We start from the raw sequence: 21,698 nt of genomic DNA, 5'->3' as shown, positions 1-21,698 counted from the left end.
AATCCGCCCGCCTCGGCCTCCCAAGAGCTAGGATTACAGGCGTGAGCCACAGCGCCCGGCCTTACATAATTTTTACTCTGCTTTTTTTGCCCTTAATTACAGCTTAAGAGTTTTCCATATTACAAAAATCTCTGCAAATGTTTCTAACAACTTTCTAAATGTTTCAATAAATAGTTATTAATGTGATTTCCTTTAATGTCTCTGTTCCACATTTGATATGTTTTAAATAATATCCTACTAAAGTTCAAACAGCACTGATCATATTTATGCATTCACCTTTTTCTGCAGAATCATTTATTTTCATCACAAGAGGAATTACTGAATCTTTGCTATTTTAATTAGGTCAAAAATCATTCCTTCTTTCCTGTTTCAACTTTAGGTTTCATGATTATTAGTAAGGTTGAATGCTTACTTTTTTTCTTTTTTATTAACCAGTTTTATTCCCACCACTATGTGCATTGTTGTCTCTTGTCTTGTGTATATTGCTTTTAGAAATAAATTTATATTAATGTCTTTATCATTTGTCTCCTATATGACTAGGTTCAGGAATAAATTTCAGTATACACTTTGTGGATTAAAAAGCATACTTTTTTTGTTTTTTGGAGACAGGGTCTCACTCTGTTGCCCAGGCTAAAGTGTCATCATAGCTCATGACAACCTTAAATTCCTGGGCTAAAGCAATCCACCTTAAAAAGCACAATTCTTATACCCCTAGAGTTAACAACCAAAAGTACCTTACAGGAAAAACTGTTTATTGCTTCCCTATGCTCAAACTATAGTCGATCTTCATTACTCCCAGACTGCATTTGTGAATTTTTGTACTTGCTAAAACTGACCTGTAGCCCCCAAAAACAATACCTATAGTGTCATTCCACCCACACAAAGCATGTGCATGTCCACAAATGATTACAAAGGCAGCAAATATTTTGAGATATTCAGAGAGCAAGGTTTTAGCTGAGGTCACAGACGCTGACACCCTATCTTCTTACTTCAGCTCTCCTACTGCAAACAAATGTCCTTTTTACTGTATATTGAGTATCCCGCTTTTCACATTTTTGTGCTTTTCGTTGGTACTTTCCTGTTTAAAATGCCACCTCATCCCCATCATGTTTAAGTGCAAGAAGGCAGTGATGTGCACTATAGGGGAAAAACAGACGTTAGATAAACTTGGTTCAAGTAGGAGTTAAAGTGCTGTTTGCCATGAGTTCAATTTTAATTGATCTACAATGTATATTAAATAAGCTATCTTTAAATGGCAACACATAAAATAAGGTTATTTATTGATCAGCCAACAAAACATCATCAGACACTTACAGGACTAACCCTGTATTTCCCCTAGGATCAATAGTCCAATATTTGCTCATTCAGTTTTATGGGCAACTTTACAGAACATAACTACTATACATAACAAGAATTGACTCTAGTTAATTAATTGGCCTCCAGGGCCAGGCGCGGTGGTTCACGCCTGTAATCCTAGCACTCTGGGAGGCCGAGGTGGGCAGACTGCTCGAGGTCAGGAGTTCGAAACCAGCTCTGAGCAAGAGCAGGATCCTGTCTCTACTATCAATAGAAAGAAATGAATTGGCCAAATAATATATATAGAAAAAATTAGCCTAGGCATGGTGGTGCATGCCTATAGCCCCAGCTACTTGGGAGGCTGAGGCAGGAGGATTCCTTGAGCCCATGAGTTTGAGGTTGCTGTGAGCTAGGCTGATGCCATGGTACTCACTCTAGTCTGCGCAACAGAGTGAGATTATGTCTCAAAAAAAAAAATATATATATATACAAAAATACAAAAAATTAGCTAGCCAACTAAAAATAGAAACAAAAGATTAGTCAGATGTGATGGTGAATGCCTGTAGTCCCAGCTACTTCAGAGGATCACCTGAGCCCGAGAGTTTGAGGTTGCTGTGAGCTAAGCTTGATGCCTCAGCACTTCTACCCTGGACAACAGAGCAAGAATCTGTCTCTCTCAAAAAAAAGAAAAGTTAGGTCAGGACTGACAATAAGAAATAAAAAAAAAAAAAGAAAAAAGAAAAGTTAACAGAGCATCAAGCTATGCTAAAATCTTACTGTCTTCTTTATACTTTGGGTTTTTCCATGTTGCCCACAACAAATATGGATTATTTTTATAATGAGGTAGGAGTGTTTTCTATTGTTTAAAATGCTCTTCTGGGCCGGGCGCTGTGGCTCACGCCTGTAATCCTAGCTCTTGGGAGGCCGAGGCGGGCGGATTGCTCAAGGTCAGGAGTTCAAAACCAGCCTGAGCGAGACCCCGTCTCTACTATAAATAGAAAGAAATTAATTGGCCAACTGATATATATATAAAAAATTAGCCGGGCATGGTGGCGCATGCCTGTAGTCCCAGCTACCCGGGAGGCTGAGGCAGAAGGATCACTCGAGCCCAGGAGTTTGAGGTTGCTGTGAGCTAGGCTGACGCCACGGCACTCACTCTAGCCTGGGCAACAAAGCGAGACTCTGTCTCAAAAAAAAAAAAAAAAAAATGCTCTTCTGAAATCTCTTTCTCACAAATGCTCACTATCTTTGTTGGTATATTTCCATAACAATGTTCAATTATTTTTGTAAATTTCTGCTTATTTATCAGTTTTTTTTTTTTTTTTCTTTTCTTTTTTTTGAGACAGAGTCTCACTTTGTTGCCCAGGCTAGAGTGAGTGCCGTGACGTCAGCCTAGCTCACAGCAACCTCAAACTCCTGGGCTCAAGCGATCCTTCTGTCTCAGCCTCCCAAGTAGCTGGGACTACAGGCATGCGCCACCATGCCCGGCTAATTTTTTCTATATATATTAGTTGGCCAATTAGTTTCTTTCTATTTATAGTAGAGACGGGGTCTCGCTCTTGCTCAGGCTGGTTTCGAACTCCTGACCTCGAGCAATCCGCCTGCCTCAGCCTCCCAGAGAGCTAGGATTACAGGCGTGAGCCACCGCGCCCGGCTATTTATCAGTTTTTGCAATCCCGAAGTATACTATGCATAATCCTAGAAAAGCATATATCGTACTGGTAAGAACTACTACATGTCTATCTTTCTGTCTGAACTCTAAATTCCCTGTAAGCAAGGAATGAATGTTTTTAATGACCATATTCCCAATGCCGTGCATAAAGCATGGCATGTATGAAAATTTTAATAGATGTTAAAATATATGCTAACAGAAAATCACCATTGGAATACCAAGAGTTGCTACAAGCAGGCTCCACCAATTAATGCTAAAATTAGTGGAAAAAAGTTTGAGAAGAAACAGTATAGAGATGGTCCCCAACTTATGAAGATATGAAAAGTAATACGTATTCAGCAGAAACCAAAAATAGCCATACAATCATTCTGTTTTTCACTTTCAGTATATTATTCAATAAATTGCATGAGGTATTCAACACTTTCTAAAATAAGCTTATGTAAAATGATTTTGCCCAACATTGTAGGCTAATGTTCTGAGCATACTTAATGTGGGCTAGGCTAAACTATGACTTTCAGTAGGCTGGGTGTGCTAAATGCATTTTCAACTTAGAACATTTTCCATTTACGATGAGTTTATCAAGATATAACTTCATTGTAAGGGGAGCATCTGTACTTATACAGTTTCAAAGTACCTCCTCCAGGATACTTACTAATTACAAAGGAAAGAAGAGTAATTATACCACAAAGAAGTCCAGCAGACACAATATTTGCTGATAGAATAGAAACAGTTTGCCTATTTCTGCGTCATGGGGAATGAGCTAGGATGATTTTCACCAAATTGAAAGAGTATGTTTGAGATGGTCTAATTAAAACACAGAATGTGTGTGAAAACCGCAGTCCATTCTCCAGAACAACTAAAATAATTAATGTGACAGGCCTCTTTACTGTCCATCAAAAGACATGCCCCCAAGGGGGGGGGCAAGGGCAATATACGTAATCTTAACATTTGTACCCCCATAATATGCTGAAAAAAATTAATTAATTTAAAAAAAGGACATGCCCTATATAGTAAGAGTCTTAAACAGAAAAAGAAAATGGTGGCTCACACCTGGAATCCTAGCACTTTGGGAGGCTGAAGTGGGAGGATCACTTGAGCCCAGGAGTTCAAGGTTACAGTGAGCTATGATTGTGCCACTGTACTCCAGCCTGGGTGACAGTGACACTCTTTCTCTTTAAAAAAAAAAAAAAAAAAAACATGCTATAGGAGACAATACTATGGGAAAAAACAAGTCACAGGTCAGGGAGCACAGATATAAAACAGAAAAGTTTCAGATGAACTAATATGTGCAGTAATAAAAGCAGCAGTACACCAGGTGGAGAAGGGGAAGAGGGGCAGAGGAAGCAGCAAGCATAAGGGAAATACTGAGTTTTTTAAAGTGGTTCACGGACAGGGTAGGGAGAAGAGAAAGCAGCAGAGGAAGAAGCTAGAAACCTAAATTCATGGATTACAGCAAGAACCTAAAATGCCTGGTATGCCAACTTCAACATGCTAAAGAGTTTGATTACATCAAATAAAGCATGAAGCCCTAACTGCAGGTCCATGGATACAAAGATGACCAAAGGAGCTGGGTCCCGTGGCATATACCTGTAGTCCCAGCTAGTCAGGAGGCTGAGGTGGGAGGATCACCTGAGCCTAGGAGATGGAGTTCAGCTTGGGTAATAGTGAGACTCTGTCTCCAAGTAAATAAATACTAAAAATTTTTAAAAGATAGCCAAAGGAGTTCAATGATACCATCACCCCAAAGTTGCATGAAGAATTCTAGTATCCATATTTATACTTTTTCTGGGAAGTATACAACTCTGATCAGATTCCCATGGGGTGCAAAAAAGTACAAACACCACTGTTGTATCCAATGGTGAATCTTACCAAGAATGTGGATAAAACTTGAATTTTGGAAAAATAAATTATTCTATACACTGTAAGAGGGGATAAGAGGCAAGAAAAAAATTAAGTCACCAATTTATAGAGTCATAAAAAATTCATTGAAAGATTTTAGTAAAAACATTTGCCTACTACAGGTCCATGCATATGGCTGCTTTCAACAAAATCTAAACTGCCTCCTGGATCATTATACCTAAAAAAAAGCTTGAAAACTTAAAAAAAAAAAAATTGTCCCATCTTCCACTTAGATCTTCAGGTAAAATATTTACAGATTATTTACAACAATCCAGGTAGAAGATAGGCAAATTTTTTAGAAATCCTTATCAATTTTTCCCTAAAATCTAACATTTTGACCTACACCAAAACAGGACTCTAAATGACTGCCTCTCAGGACCTACATTACACAATATATGCAACAAGTTGCGTAACATTTTACTACATAAAAAATTCACAACAAACTGGCGGGGCACAGTGGCTCACGCCTGTAATCCTAGCACTCTGGGAGGCCTAGGCGGGCAGATTACTCCAGGTAAGGAGTTCGAAACCAGCCTGAGCAAGAGCGAGGCCCGTCTCTACTATAAATAGAAAGAAATTAATTGGCCAACTAATATATATAGAAAAAAAAATTAGCCGGGCATCATGGTGGCGCATGCCTGTAGTCCCAGCTATAGGGGAGGCTGAGGCAGCAGGATTGCTTCAACCCAGGAATTTGAGGTTGCTGTGAGCTAGGCTGATGCCAAGGGACTCACTCTCTAGCCTGGGAAACAAAGTAAGACTCTGTCTCCAAAAAAAAAAAAAAATTCACAACAAACTGAAAACAATGGTAGCTACTGGATAGGTTAAAGAGGAATGGAAGACAGCCCCAGGACCTTTTACTGGTCTTTTAATATACACATATAATGCCAATTTAAATAAATGAATGAATGCATAAAAAATAATTTTTAAAAATAATGCCACTAATTATAATGTTATGGATATGTTCAGACTCAGACACAAAACTGGGAATGTGTACTCTGGGCACAGATGTAAAAAATACAGTTTGAAGCGAGTATTGTGGGTAGAAAATGTGAGAAAAACTCCCTAATATTAACTATAATTAAGTACCTTATACATATGAGGGAGACACTGGGCTATACACTTGGTATATACATATACATCTATGTACATACACACATACACAAAATCTACCAAGAAAAATTCTGTCGAATCTCATGATTATCTAGCAGATTAATGGCTGAAAATCACTAGGTTACTAAAATTAAAACACAGTAAAGCCTTAGTTGATAACCAATTTTAAACAAAGCTAGATATGACAATTCTAAGACCACAAAATAATGTAACCAGTTGACTCCTGATGGAAGATTTTCCTATTTTAGACTTGATTTTTTTTAAGAGATGGGATCTCCCTATATCACTCAGGCTGGTCTCAAATTCCTGGGCTCAAGTGATCATCCTTCAGGAGCCCCCCAAAGTGCTAGGATTACAGGCATTAGCCACAGCGCCCAGCCTATTTTAGACTTTTCTAGCTATATATTAATAATATAACTAATAAATTAAGGCAAAATAACAGGAAAAAGAGAAAAAAGTAAAAAAAGAATTTGAATGAATAAAAACAAACAAAAAATAACTAATAAATTTTAGCTCTCTCCCAAAGCCAATAAATCAAAAGCCCTTCTAAGCTATACTATGAAATATTCTGGGTTTTCTTCTTTTTTTTTTTTGTAAGGATGGCATAAAGTACACTGGTATTCAAGTGACCTGGGTTCTGCCACTATTTGTGTGACTATGAACAAATTTATAATCTCCTCAATCCTGCTTCCTTATCTTCAAATTAAAGGGTCTAGATTTGATGATGTCTAAAGGCAAAATTCTTCCATAATTTCAAGACTACATAGAGAGCAGATAAGAATTTCCAAAAATTCTTTCAGCTTGTTTTAAAACCTAGCTTAACAACTAAGCTGAATAAGAAAGCATTTAATAGAACAGAAAAGGGCAATCATTCCCAAAAAGATAACCCTAAAGAGTTGGTTGGTCCTAAATATTTCAAATTATCAATAGCAAGATGATATGATAAGCTTAAGCTCTTAAGTGCCTCTTGATTTTGGAACAGCAGTTCTCAGTTTCTTGTTCTATTACCCACATTGACCTAAAAGCCTAACTATAACTAGAAGCCTCAGTATATTTGGAATTTATGGTGCCTTTTCATTACCTTATGAACATCTTAATAGTTTTGATATTTCCCTCTGAACAAGTCAATCTGGGTTCTAAAAGAACAGTGGTTATTAGGGATACAATGAACTGAAAGTTAATCAAATATCTAAAAAAAAGTTAAAAAGAATTTCACCAATGGAGCTGTCCTTCATTATTTATTACTTGACCCTCCCTTTACAAAATATTTGGTAGTTATTGAAAATTGCTTTTATCAGAACCAAACTAAAGCTTATAGGTTTCTAACCACAAAGTCAAACTCACTATAGCTACTTTCTAGTCAAAAAGACAAATTTATATTCAGGAACAAATTTATAATTTTATACCCATGGAAACATTGTTAGATGAGAAAAATCAATTGCATGACTAATTGCCAATTACAATAATTACAGCAAATATATTCATGACCTTGGGTTAGGCAAACCTGCCTTAGATGACACCAAAAGCAAAATCAAAAGAAAAAAATAGATAAATTAGACATCATCAAAATTAGAAACTTCTGTGCATTAATGACAACATCAAAAAAGTAAAAAAAATAGTCCACAGAATGGGAAAAAATGTCTGTCAATCATGTATTCTTTTTTTTTTAAAGACAGGGTCTGGGCTAGGCGTGGTGGCTCACACTTGTAATCCTAGCACTCTGGGAGGCCGAGGTGGGAGGATCCCTCAAGGTCAGAAGTTCGAAACCAGCCTGAGCAAGAGTGAGACCCCCATCTCTACTAAAAATAGAAACAAATTAATTGCCCAACTAAAAACATATATAGAAAAAATTAGCCGGGCATGGTGGCGCATACCTGGAGTCTCAGCTACTTGGAAGGCTGAGGCAGCAGGATCTCTTGAGCCCAGGAGTTTGAGGTTGCTGTGAGCTAGGCTGACGCATGGCACTCTAGCCTGGGCAACAGAGTGACACTCTGTCTCAAAAACAAAATAAAAAATAAATAAATAAAGACAGGGTCTGGCTCTTCCAGGCTGGAGTGCAGTGGTATGATAAAAGCTCACTGCAGCCTCTAACTCCTGGGCTCAAGTGATCCTCTTGCCTCAGCCTCCCAAGTAGCTGGGACCATAGAAGTATGCCACAGCACCTGGCTAACTTTTTAAATTTTTTGTAGAGATGGGTTCTCACGAGGTACTCAAATTGTTCTCAAACTCCTGGCCTCAAGGATCCTTCTGCCTCAGCCTCCTAAAGTGCAGGGATTACAGGTGTGAGTCACCATGCTTGGCTTGCAAATCATTTATCTGATAAGAGATATGCATCTACAATATATAATGAACTCAATAAAAGGACAATCCAATTTTTTAATTGGGCAAAGAATCTGAATAGTTACTTCTCAAAGAAAATACACAAATGGCAATACGCACATAAAAAGATACTCAACATCATCAGTCATTAGAAAAATGCAAATCAAAACCACAATGAGGGGCCTGGCGTAGTGGCTGCACACCTGTAATCCTAGCACTCTGAGAGACAGAGGCAGGAGGATTGTTCAAGGTCAGGAGTTCAAGATCAGCCTGAGCAAAAGTGAGACCCCATCTCAACTAAAAATAGAAAGAAATTAGCTGGACAACTAAAAATATACAGAGAAAATTAGTCAGGCATGGTGACGCATGCCTGTAGTCCCAGCTACTTGGGAGGCTGAGGCAGGAGGATTGCTTGAGCCCCAAGAGTTTGAGGTTGCTGTGAGCTAGCCTGATACAACGGCACTCTAGCCCCCAAAGACTGTCTTAAAATTAAATAAATAAATAAATAAAACCACACATACACAATGAGGCTGGGCTCTGTGGTACTCTAGGAGTCTGAGGTGGAGGCAGAAGGATGGCTTGAGGTCAGCAATTCAAGACCAGCCCGAACAAGAGCAAGCCACAGTCTCTATAAAAAAAATTAAAAAACAAAAAAAAAAAAAAACAGAAAAATTGCTTCTACAATAAGCATTTGGAGAAAATAAATAAATAAAATAAATATATAAAAAGGAAAAAAAATAGAAAAATTAGTCAGGTACGGTGCTGCGTGCCTATAGTTCCAGCTACCTCGGAGGCTGAGGTAGGAGGACTGCTCAAGCCCAGGAGTTTGAGGCTACAGTGAGCTATGATGACACCACTGCACTCTAGCCAAAGTGAAAGAGCAAGACCCTGTCTCAAAAACAAAGCAAAACAAAACAAAACAAAAAACCCACAATGAGCACCAGGAGTGGTCGTCTGTAGCCCACCTACTTGGGAAGCTGACGGGAGAGGACAGCTTGAGCCAAGGAGTTTGAGGCTACAGTACACTACGGGCTATAACCTTACCTGTGAATAGCCACTCCACTCTGTCATGGGCAACATAGCCAGATCATGTCTCAAAAATAAAGATAGGTGGATGGATGGATAGATAGATAAATAAATACCACAATGAGGTAACACTTTACATCCACTAGGATAGCTATAATCAAGAAGAGGGACAATAACAAGTCCTGATGAGAATGTAGAGAAACTGGAACCCTCAAATACTGCTGGTGAGAATATAAAATGTGGCAGCCCCTTGCGAAAACAGTTGGGAATTTCCTCAAATGTTAAACAGAGAATTACCATGTGACCCAAGCAATTCTACTCTTAAGTGTACACTCCCCCACCCCCAGGGAACTGAAAGCATTATGTCCACACAAACACTTTATGGTATCATATGATAACATACTGTTACTGAACCCAAATCACTGTAAGCATATGACAAAAATGAAAATCTTTTTCCTTAAAAAACAAGAAACAAAAAATTCAAATGTCCCAGTGCCTTTAAGTTCAAGAACCACAGACTTTGGCCGGGCGCGGTGGCTCACGCCTGTAATCCTAGCACTTTGGGAGGCCGAGGCGGGCGGATTGCTCAAGGTCAGGAGTTCGAAACCAGCCTGAGCGAGACCCCGTCTCTACCAAAAATAGAAATAAATTAATTGACCAACTAAAAATATATATACAAAAAATTAGCCGGGCATGGTGGCGCATGCCTGTAGTCCCAGCTACTCGGGAGGCTGAGGCAGTAGGATCGCTGAGCCCCGGAGATTGAGGTTGCTGTGAGCCAGGCTGACGCCACGGCACTCACTCTAGCCTGGGCAACAAAGTGAGATTCTGTCTCAAAAAAAAAAAAAAAAAAAAGAACCACAGACTTCATAAAGCTTATTTTTGTAAACTGTACTTGGCCTGATGCAAAATGTTTAATTCTACCACTTAAAGCTTCTTTTAGGCCTCCTACTTAAGACAGAAATTTCCTTCTTATTACTGAAAAATAATTGTATCTGTGTACTAAGTATTTCCACAATAAACTAGTTAAAGCTCCTTAGTAAAACCTTTATTATTCTAACTTTTGAAACTGAGTATCTGTAGTGTTAGAATATTATTATTTTGGGGTTATAAAAGTAAAACTTAAAAAATATAGTACTCAGCGCAGTGGCTCAAGCCTGTAATCCTAGCTCTCTGGGAGGCCGAGGCGGGCGGATTGCTCGAGGTCAGGAGTTCAAAACCAGCCTGAGCAAGAAGAGACCCCGTCTCTAATATAAACAGAAAGAAAGTAATTGGGCAACTAATATATATAGAAAAAATTAGCCAGGCATGGTGGCACATGCCTGTGGTCCCAGCTACTTGGGAGGCTGAGGCAGGAGGATTGCTTGAGCCCAGGAGTTTGAGGTTGCTGTGAGCTAGGCTGACGCCATGGCACTCACTCTAGCCTGGGCAACAAAGCGAGACTCTGTCTCAAAAAAAAAAAAAAATTTATAGTACTCAATTTTTAAAAAATGAATGGAGGGAGGCAAAGCATGGTGGTTCATGCCTATAATCCTAGCATTCTTGGGAGGCCGAGGCAGACTGCAGTGAGCTATGGTGACATTACTGCACTCTACCTGGGGCAGTAGAGAAAGATTGTCTCAAAAAAAAGAGTGGAGGGAGTTTCTTATTACTAATGAGACAAAAATAACTGCAGTTATCAAAACAGAAGTTTAGGCCGGGCGCTGTGGCTCACGCCTGTAATCCTAGCTCTTGGGAGGCCGAGGCGGGCGGATTGCTCAAGGTCAGGAGTTCAAAACCAGCCTGAGCAAGAGCGAGACCCCATCTCTACTATAAATAGAAAGAAATTAATTGGCCAACTGATATATATATAAAAAATTAGCCGGGCATGGTGGCGCATGCCTGTAGTCCCAGCTACCCGGGAGGCTGAGGCAGAAGGATCACTCGAGCCCAGGAGTTTGAGGTTGCTGTGAGCTAGGCTGACGCCACGGCACTCACTCTAGCCTGGGCAACAAAGTGAGACTCTGTCTCAAAAAAAAAAAAAAAAAAAACAGAAGTTTAGGATTCACCTAGAAAAAGCTCCATAAAAAACATAAATCATGAGAGAAACAAAGAAATCACAGACTTTAAATATCTGCAACTGAGAAAAATTACCAGCCTTACTTACTGAAATTTTCAGTCTCACATCTGCATTTCTTAGGCGAGGAACTATATCTTGGTTACAGAAAAACAACAATCAGAAGTTGCTGCACATGTGTTTTACCAGAGTTAAAAAAAATTTTCTTAAAGTTCTTACACCAAACAAATAGAAAAATACTTCATATTAATAGTAGAGTCAAGCAGGCTTGCACCCATAATCCTAGCACTCTGGGAGGCCGAGGCACGCAGATTGCTCAAGGTCAGGAGTTTGAAACCAGCCTGAGCAAGAGCCAGACCCCATTTCTACTATAAATAGAAAGAAATTAGTTGGCCAACTAATATATATAGAATAAATTAGCCGGGCATGGTGGCACATGCCTGTAGTCCCAGCTACTCGGGAGGCTGAAGCAGGAGGATTGCTTGAGCCCAGGAGTTTGAGGTTGCTGTGAGCTAGGATGCCGCCATGGCACTCACTCTAGCCTGGGCAACAAAGCAAGACTCTGTCTCAAAAAAAAAAAGTATAGAAAAAAAAAAAATAGTACAGTCATTGTATGTCTAAGTTTGCCCAGGAGGCCCTGAGTTTATGCCCATTACCATAACAGTTCTGTTATGCATAACAGTTCTTTTCACCCTCAAATATGTTCCATTTGAATTATAATAGGAACTGAGCGAACATATTATCTATGGTGCCATTCACACAATGGAGTGCTACAAAGCTAAAGCTTGTTCAACTAAAGGGGTGGGGGGTGGCTCTGAACTGCTAAGGAAGGATTTCTTAGGTATACTGTTAGGTTAAAAAAAGAAAGAAAAAAAGAAAAAAAAACGGTCACAGACAAATGTGATTACATCAAACTTAAAGTTTTTGTGCATCAAAGGACACAAAATGCAAATGCAATCCATGGAAATAGGAGAAAATATTTTTAAATCATATATCTGATAAAAGGTTAATATCTAGAATATATAAAGAATTCCTACAACTCAATAAAAAAAAATAGCTGTATTAAAAACTGGGCAAAGGAGGCCAGGCATAGTGGTACACACCCATAGTCTCAGCTACTCTAGAAGACCGCTTGAGCTTAGGAATTTCATTCAGATCAGCCTAGGCAACACAGTAGAGACCCTGTCTCTAAAAAAGTCAAAAATGGGCAAACAGGCCGGGTACAGTGGCTCACACCTGTAGTGCTAAGCACTTTGGAAGGCCAAGGCGGGAGGATTATTTGAGCCCAGGAGTTCAAGACCAACCAGCCTGAGCAAGAGTGAGAGAGATACCCTTCTCTACAAAAAAATAAAAAAAGAAAAAGAAGAAGAAAAAGAAAAAGAAAAATCATGGGGGCTGGTGGCACATGCCTGTTAGTCTCAGCTACTGGGGAGGCTGAGGCAGGAGGACTGCTTGGGCCCAGGAGTCTGAGGTTGCTGTGATCTAGGCTGATGCCATAGCACTCTAGCCCGGGCAAGAGAGTGAGACTGTCTCAAAAAAAATAAATAAATAAAATAAAAATTTTTTTATAATTTAAAAAAAATAATAGCAAGTGTTAGTAAGGATGTGGAGAAATTAGAACACTGTGCATTGTTAGTGAGATTGTAAAACAGTGTGACTACTATGAAAAACACCCTGGATTTAAAAATAAAACACCATAGATTCAAAAATTTAAAAATAAAAACAAATACTGCATTTCAAGTTCAAAAATAATTTTTTTAAACAGAATTACCATCTGATCCAGCAAATCCACTTTAAGGTATACACCCAAAAGAACTGAAAAGCAGGGTCTCAAAGAGATATTTGCATTCCTGTGTTCATTGCAGCACTATGCCCAACAGTCAACCCAAATATCCATGGAAGGGTGAATAAACAAAACGTGATATATACATACAATGGAATATTATTCAGCCATAAAAAGGAAGGGATTTTCCTGTTACATGCTACAACATGGATGTCCCTTGAGGACATTATATTAACTAAGCCACTCACAAAAACATATAAGTACTATATGACTTCAATTATACGTATGTAAAATAGTCGAATTCAGAGACAGACAGTACAATGGCAGTTGGGAACTATGGAGTTTGTTTAATGGGTACTAAATTTCAGTTTTGCAAGATGAAAAGTTCCAGAGATCTGCTGCACAAGAATGTGAATATAGTTAACTATAACACCACTGCACTTAAAAATATCTAACAATGCTGGCGCAGTGGCTCACGCCTGTAATCCTAGCACTCTGGGAGGCCGAGGCGGGCGGATTGCTCGAGGTCCGGAGTTCAAAACCAGCCTGAGCAAGAAGAGACCCCGTCTCTAATATAAATAGAAAGATATTAATTGGCCAACTAATATATATAGAAAAAATTAGCCAGGCATGGTGGCACATGCCTGTAGTCCCAGCCACTCGGGAGGCTGAGGCAGAAGGATTGCTTGAGCCCAAGAGATTGAGGTTGCTGTGAGCTAGGCTAACGAACGCCATGGCACTCACTCTAGCCTGGGCAACAAAGCGAGACTCTGTCTCAAAAAAAAAAAAAAATCTAACACTTAAAAATGGTTAGGATGGTAAATTTTGTTAAGTGTTTTCTACCACAATTAAATATATATATAAGGCCAGGAGTGATGGCTCATGCCTATAATCCTGGCACTCTGTAAGGCCAAGGCAGGAGGTTCACTTTAGCTCAGGAGTTTGAGGTTGCTGTCAGCTAGGGTGAAGCCATGGCACTCTAGCCCAGGTAATAGTAAGACTGTCTTAAAAAGAAAAAAAGAAGAGAGTCATAAGTGTATACAGCATGCCAACTTTTTTCTAAGAACAGGAAAATAAGAAAACATAAACACAAACAGGGTGAGAACAAGGGAGGAAAGCTCAGAGACAGAAACAACGCTAAAGAATTTGTTCAATGAAGTATTAAATTTTAAAGCGCATAAATATTTAAAAAAATCAAGAGGACAAAAGTAAACCCTAATAATGAATATAAGTGAAAACAGTCAAACTTGATAATCAAAATAATCGCTTTCATCAAATAAACAGAAAAATGTTATTTCACATAAGTATTGAACAAAGTTCGCTGATTGTTCATCTTTAATGCAATATAGTCTGACAAAAAAAGAACTAAAAAGAAATCAGCTGCACTTGGTAGGGTTATTGTTAGTAAGATACTGTCACCATATGGCCAGGCATGGTGGCTCATGCCTGAAATCCTAGCACTCTGGGAGGCCAAGGCAGGTGGATCGTTTGAGCTCAGCAGTTGGAGACCAGCCTGAGCAAGAGCGAGACTCCGTCTCTACTAAAAATAGAAAGAAATTAATTGGCCAACTAAAAAAATATAGAAAAAATTAGCCAGGCATGGTGGCACATGCCTGTAGCACCAACTACTCGGGAGGTTGAGGCAGGAAGATTACTTGAGGCCAGGAGTTTGAGGTTGCAGTGAGCTAGGCTGATGCCATGGCACTCTAGCCCAGGCAACAGAATGAAACTCTGTCTCATAAAAAAAAAAAAAAAAAAAAAAAAAAGATACTGGCACTGTAAATCTGAATCTGTTTTCTGTGCCAATAATGTTAACTTTGGATTTAGAATTTAAAACACCAATATAGGCTGGGTGCCTTGGCTCAAGCCTGTAACTTGCAGTTTGGGAGGCCAAGGCAGGAGGATCATTTGAGACCAACGGGTAGGCAACACAGCCAGAACCCATCCCTACAAAATTTTTAAAAATTAGCCAGGTGTAGTGGTATCCGCCTGTAGTCCCAGCTACTTGGGAGGCTGAATCAGGAGGATGGAGTGAGCCCAGGAATTTGCAGTAAGATGTTATGATGCCACTGCACTCTACCCTGGGCAACAGAACAAGATACTGTCTCCAAATAAATTAAATATCAGAATTAGAAAACCTCCAATAAAATATATGACTCAGCCTACAATCTCATTAGATGAAATATTTTTTGAGTAAAGGGGTACTCACATGATGTCAAAATTATCACTCTTACAGATCAAGTATAATTGCAAAGGAGACAATATACCTTTACAATGAAGAAATTCAGTGGACACCACACTAACCAAGTAAACTTAGCATTGTAAATAATAAGGCAAACTAACATCTGGCAGTACCTACACCTTATTAAGGGACCATCTCTAGAACCTGGAGAACCAGGGGAAGGAGGGAGGAAAAATGGGGAGGGAGGGAGGGAAGGAAGGAAGGGAGGGAGGAGAAATGAAGAGGGAAGGAAGGAAGGGAGGGAGAGAGGGAGGAAAAATGAGGAGAGAAGGGAGGGAGGGAGGGAAGGAAGGAAGGATAGAAGCAGACCAGCACAGAAGCAAGCTAAGACAAAAAAGAAAAATAAATAAAAAATAGAAAAATAAAAATAATATACAGATAACTGAGATTAAGTAGAAAAAAAGAAGAAAAAAAAGTAGAGAAAAAAGAAAGAAAAATAAAAATAATAAAAAAACAAAAAATATTAAAAATAAAAAACAATCAAAAATATAAATATAAAAAATAAAAACAAAACAAAAAAATTTAAAAAATAACAAAAATAAAATGATGATACTATAGATTTAATGACAATTGCCTTAGGCATGATAATGGTAATATGTTCTTAAACTTTCTTAGCTGGAGGCTGGTTTGAAATAAAAATGTATAAAAGTCTAGGAATAAATGGCATTACTCCAAAAAGATGCATCCTGAGGTATTAGGGGAGAAGGAGCACATCTTTAATTAACTTGCAAATGGTTGGGGAAGGAAGGGTATATAGAAAGCTAACGCAAAATTGCTAAATATTAGAAACAGTTAAGTCCAAACAAAAGGTGTATGGGTGTCCACTGTATTATTCTTTCACGTTTTCTATATGTTTGAAATTTCTCATAACATAAAGTTGCAGAAAAGTTACTAAAATATCCTATATACCGAAAAAGGAAAAATGCTCCTTAAAAGTATCCTACTAAGTGGCCGGGCGCGGTGGCTCACGCCTGTAATCCTAGCACTCTGGGAGCCCGAGGCGGGCGGATTGCTCAAGGTCAGGAGTTCAAAACCAGCCTGAGCGAGACCCCGTCTCTACCATAAAAATAGAAAGAAATTAATTGGCCAACTAATATATATATATATAAAAATCAGCCGGGCATGGTGGCTTGTGCCTGTAGTCCTACTCGGGAGGCTGAGGCAGGAGGATCGCTTGAGCCCAGGAGTTTGAGGTTGCTGTGAGCTAGGCTGACGCCATGGCACTCACTCTAGCCTAGGCAAGAAAGCGAGACTCTGTCTCAAAAAAAAAAAAAAAAAAAAAAGTATCCTACTAAGTGGAACAACAATTAGAGTACAGAGCAGGTGCTTATAATATGCAAACAAACTCAGCCCAAAGCACAATTTAGCATTTATTATCCCACACAAAGATCTGCTCAAAATGGTAAGGCATACAGCCAGATACTATGGGACACCAAGTAACAGAAGGCACTCACACAGACCCTAGATTAACTAAGATGACAAGTTATAAATAAATGGCAAGTCACTGAAGCCCTCATTAACAGGAGGAGATTTAGCTAGATTTTGAGGAATGAACAGGATTATGAATAGTCTGAAGGAAGAAGACAACAATCCAGACAAACAGGCCATAAGCAAAAGCCAAAGGTCAGAAATAAACCAGGTATGTATGAAATACTATCCCAGTAAAGTCATGAGGGAAATTTTCGTAGAAAATTATCCATTCCTCAATTTTCACAAAGCTCAGGTCTTAGGAATACAAAAATATAAAGCACAACAGGGCTGGGCACAGTGGCTCACCCTTGTAATCCCAGCACTCTGGGAGGCCAGGCGGGAGGATCGCTCAAGGTCAGGAGTTCAAAATCAGCCTGAGCAAGAGAGAGACACTCCCCCCATCTCTGCTAAAAATAGAAAGAAATTAATTGGCCAACTAAAAAAATGCATATATAAAATTAGTCGGGCATGGTGGCGCATGCCTGTAGTCTCAGCTACTCAGGAGGCTGAGGCAGAAGGATCGCTTAAGCCCAGGAGTTTAAGGTTGCTGTGAGCTAGGCTGAGGCCACAGCACTCTAGCCCAGGCAACAGAGTAAGACTCTGTCTCCAAAAAAAAAAAAATAAATAAATAAATATACATATATATATATATATATATATATATATAAAAAGCACAACAGTATGTCTTCATGCTCACAAAGTAGTAGAGAAGATATACAAGATACATTAACTAGAAATATAGATGGAATGCTTTAATACAGAGAAAGTTAATTTACCAGAGGAATGAGACTGTCAGTAGGTTTTCAACAAAGATATGAATTAATGTTTAAAAACTGAAAATAATTTCACCAATTAAATTCCAGAGGAAAAAAAATGTTAAAATTTACTGAATGTCTACTATATACACTATATATATAGTGTATACACTACATAAATTTTATAATTAACATTTAAAGAAATTGAACATATAAGGAAACATAACATATAAGGAAATTGAACATCAGAGAGTTAAATTAACTAATCCAATATAAAAAAAGGTAGGTATAGGCCGGGCATGGTGGCTCACGCCTGTAATCTTAGCACTTTGGGAGGCCAAGGCGTGCGGACTGCTCAAGGTCAGGAGTTCGAAACCAGCCTGAGCGAGACCCCGTCTCTACCAAAAATAGAAATAAATTAATTGACCAACTAAAAATATATATACAAAAAATTAGCCAGGCATGGTGGCGCATGCCTGTAGTCCCAGCTACTCGGGAGACTGAGGCAGTAGGATCGCTGAGCCCTGGAGATTGAGGTTGCTGTGAGCCAGGCTGACGCCATAGCACTCACTCTAGCCTGGGCAACAAAGTGAGACTCTGTCTCAAAAAAAAAAAAAAAGGTAGGTATGGCCAGGCTCAGTGGCTCATGCTTGTAATCCCAGCACTCTGGGATGCCAAGGCATGAGCATAGATTGAGGTCAGGAGTTCAAGACCAGCCTGCGCAAGAGCAAGACCCAACTCTACTAAAAATAGAAAATTTAGCCGGTTTTGGTAACTCAAGCCTGTAGTCCCCACTACTGGGGAGGCTGAGGCTGAAGGATCACTTGAGCCCAGGAGTTTGAGGTTTCTGTGAGCTAGGCTGAAGCCACAGCACTCTAGCCCAGGCAACAGAGTGAGACCCTGTCTCAAAAAAAAGGTAGGTACCATGTTTCCCTGAAAATAAGACAGGGTCTTATATTTAGGGGATGTGTTATTTTTTTAAGTAAAGTACAACAATCCACATTTATTCAAATATAGTTAAGTCATCATCTTCTGGAACATCATCATAACTCTCCAAACCCCGAATTGCATCCTGAATTTCTTGTGACTATTTCCTTTAGAACCATTGGCCCCAATCTCTCATGTCTAGCAATAGAGCTCTCATGGGGCAGATGAGAAGGGCTGCTCGTCTTCTTTACCACTCCTCCAGGAAATGCATGGGTTGCATTTCCCTGCTAGGGCTTATTTTATGGGTAGGTCTTATTTTTGGGGAAACACGGTAGTAGTGAGCCTGGCATTCAAGCCCAGGTCCATCTTCCATCCACTGTTTACATGCTCTTTCTACTACCCAACCCTACAAATTTGTAAGCACTCAAATAATGAATACAAGGTACAACACAAACTTTATGAAGTGAGTCACTATCAGAAAATTACTAAAATGTTTAAGGGCCAGACAGGATGACAGTAATGTAGGTCAGATTTTCCAACATACTGAATACTTCTGTCTCTAGGACTAGTGTAAATGTTTTGCAATGGGGAGAGAAATGCTACCAAAGAAAAATAATTTTCATGCAAAAAAGTTTTGAACCTAAATTTTCACTGCTAAACACAAAAGACAAAATACTTGTTAAGTATTAGAACCCTGGTCAGGCAACTTGCTTGTCAACACAGTATATTATAGCAACAAAGAAACTTTCACCATTCAAACAAAACATAATTGATATCTCTTACCAGCAAGTTTCCACACAAATAAAATTCTTGGAATAATGTTTGGTAGACAACTAAGACTATCTGGAATCCAGGGTTAAAAAAATCTTACTAGTTTATGATAGTTAATTAAACATACTTCTATAGGACAAATTAGGATGGAAATAAAAAAAATACTTCTATAATGAAGATTTCTAATGTGCAGGCTCCAGTTAACACAACTTTACCTAAAGACACTTGTCTAGCACTCTCCGAAGCCAAGGTGGGAGGATACCTTGAGCTCAGGAGTTTGAGATTGCTGTGAGCTAGGCTGATGCCACAGCACTCTACTCAGGACAACAGAGTGAGAGTCTGTCTCGAAAATAAATAAATAAATAAATAGGTAAGTAATAAAAACACTTGTAAAATTCCAAATTTTTAAATAAGCAAACTCAAAAAGATTATAAATATATTCAAAAGTGAAAAACTTTCACTAATATTTTTGTGAAATATTAGTCATAGTTATAAAGCTTTACTGTAACCTTACTTTTTTATTCTGAAATATAAAGCAAACTTCAACAATAATCAAATAACATTTTCCCACCAATGTAATGTGGATGTATATGGACTTCTTTTTACTTAGCAAAGAGAGCTCTAAATAAGCACCTTAAATGGTTGATAAAAATATAATTAAAGCCTTAGGTCAAGATAAAACTGTGATGGCAAAATCTTGTTTTAGTATTTTTCAGCAACCAAAGAAAAGAATGCAAGAATGCATCAGCTTCATAGATAACGACTTATTTTTCCCTAAAGCACTATGATGTAAGCCAATTTTCTACCAAAATTCTTCCCAGGAGTACAGGAAAAGACAAGATAAAATTTCTCCCTAAGTTTGAACAGGCTAAATACAAACTTCAGGTCTCAGCACAAACTCGTGTATCTACATTGTATTGTACCTTCTTGTGGTCAAGGAGATCCATTAAAAAGTGCAAAAGTATCTTAAATAAAAGATGAGTGTCAAATGCGATTAAGATTAAGAAAAGAAAAATGCTACCAGGGGAACAATTAACATGTTTCCTCTAACTAACAGTCACTAAAAGTTTTGTTTGAAATAAATACCTTTACCACTGCACCACATTCACAGGCAAAGATCACTGCCTGCACTACATCTTCAGAGTGTATTTAAAGGCAACTCTATGCTCCCAAGAGGTGTTCCTTTCAACACACGCTTTTTGTTAATACTGTCTTCCAAAGTTCCTGAACAGAAAACTTAATGTCATCTGTGTAGAAACTACTTTAAAACATTCTCGACAGGCTTTGTACAAGTAACCCGTATTTTTCAGATTTGATTTAAACCGATCCAATTAAGGAATTCCCTATCAATCCTCCTCCTCCTCCTTACTCCAGAAGGCCCACTAACCACGAGGGTTACAACCAAGTACCAACATTTATTTTCTTTTATTTAAAAAAAGGAATGCTTTCTAAGACCCTAAATATCCAGGTTGCCAAAACACAACTTAAAATTGGAAAAAGAGAGCTAGTAAAAGGACACTTGCTGGAAGCAAATCAAATAGGAATATAACTACTCCAAAGGAGCAGGGCTTTGCCTGTCAAGCTGTATGTAGCCTTATCCTTGTTACAAATACTGATTTCAAGCCACAGTAACATCAAGGCTAAACAAACCTTCAGCTGTTTTATAGGTTTCACATTAACTTCCCGTGATCCCTTCAACCAACCACTCAAAGCTACACTCCACTCAACTCTCGGCCCACCTCCTTCCACTCCCGCCCCAAATCTCAGTTTACTTAAACGCACGTCTTATCTGTGGCCTGCTTACACTTAATGTCTTCTCGTCGCCACCGGTCCCAGGCAGGAACTTAGTTCTACTCTGCCCTCCTTCCCTGGCCAGCCTCAATCCTCCAGCTCCCTGTCCAAAGGCTGGAACCAGCCCCAGTCGATCCTCCCAGCTTCTCCAACCTGTCCCCAGGCGCCCCTCCAGGCCCCCAAAGCACGCAACGGCCAAGCCTGAAAATGGCGGAGTGCCGCTGCCTACTGCTGGAGAGCAGTCCGTTGTCGCCGCCGCACTCACCGTCTGGAGTTAAGCAGAGATCCTAATGGCGAGCGAAGCGTTCGTTTTCACTGTCGAGAACACCGCTCCTGCCTGGTCTCCTCCCTCCGCCCCTCTCAATCCCTCGCCTCCAAAGAAGCGGCCGCCATCTTCCCCTATGAGCCACCGAACGCACGGCCTTGCGTCATCACGCACCGGCGTAGAGAGCTACGTCACGCGCTCCGGGGCCGTGGGCCTCCGTAGGGCTCGATCTGCGCATGTGCACAGGTAGAGGGCCGGGCCTGGCCTCATTCCCACGCGGCCTGGCTAAGTGGTTTCTTTGTTCCGCAGTGAA

The 21,698-nt window shown here is 39.4% G+C and overlaps 1 protein-coding gene across 8 annotated transcripts in view; it reads right to left on the bottom strand.

Annotated features, from left to right (window-relative positions):
• The window catches only part of WDR33 (WD repeat domain 33), a 107,326-nt gene extending 85,749 nt beyond the window's left edge, over positions 1-21,577 (bottom strand). For 6 of the 8 annotated variants that reach the window (XM_076005437.1, XM_076005438.1, XM_076005439.1 and 3 more), the window contains exon 1: positions 21,386-21,577. The gene's annotated coding sequence lies outside the window, so the exon portion shown is untranslated. The remainder of the gene's footprint in view (positions 1-21,385) is intronic. The other 2 variants (XM_076005444.1, XM_076005443.1) reach the window with 1 other exon arrangement.
• Positions 21,578-21,698: the final 121 nt, after the last annotated feature.

Source organism: Microcebus murinus, chromosome 8, assembly GCF_040939455.1.
Source record: "Microcebus murinus isolate Inina chromosome 8, M.murinus_Inina_mat1.0, whole genome shotgun sequence".
In the NCBI taxonomy this organism is placed as follows: Eukaryota; Metazoa; Chordata; class Mammalia; order Primates; family Cheirogaleidae; genus Microcebus; species Microcebus murinus.
The sequence above is the reverse complement of the archived record's forward strand: the minus strand, read 5'-3'. Positions and strand labels throughout refer to the sequence as shown.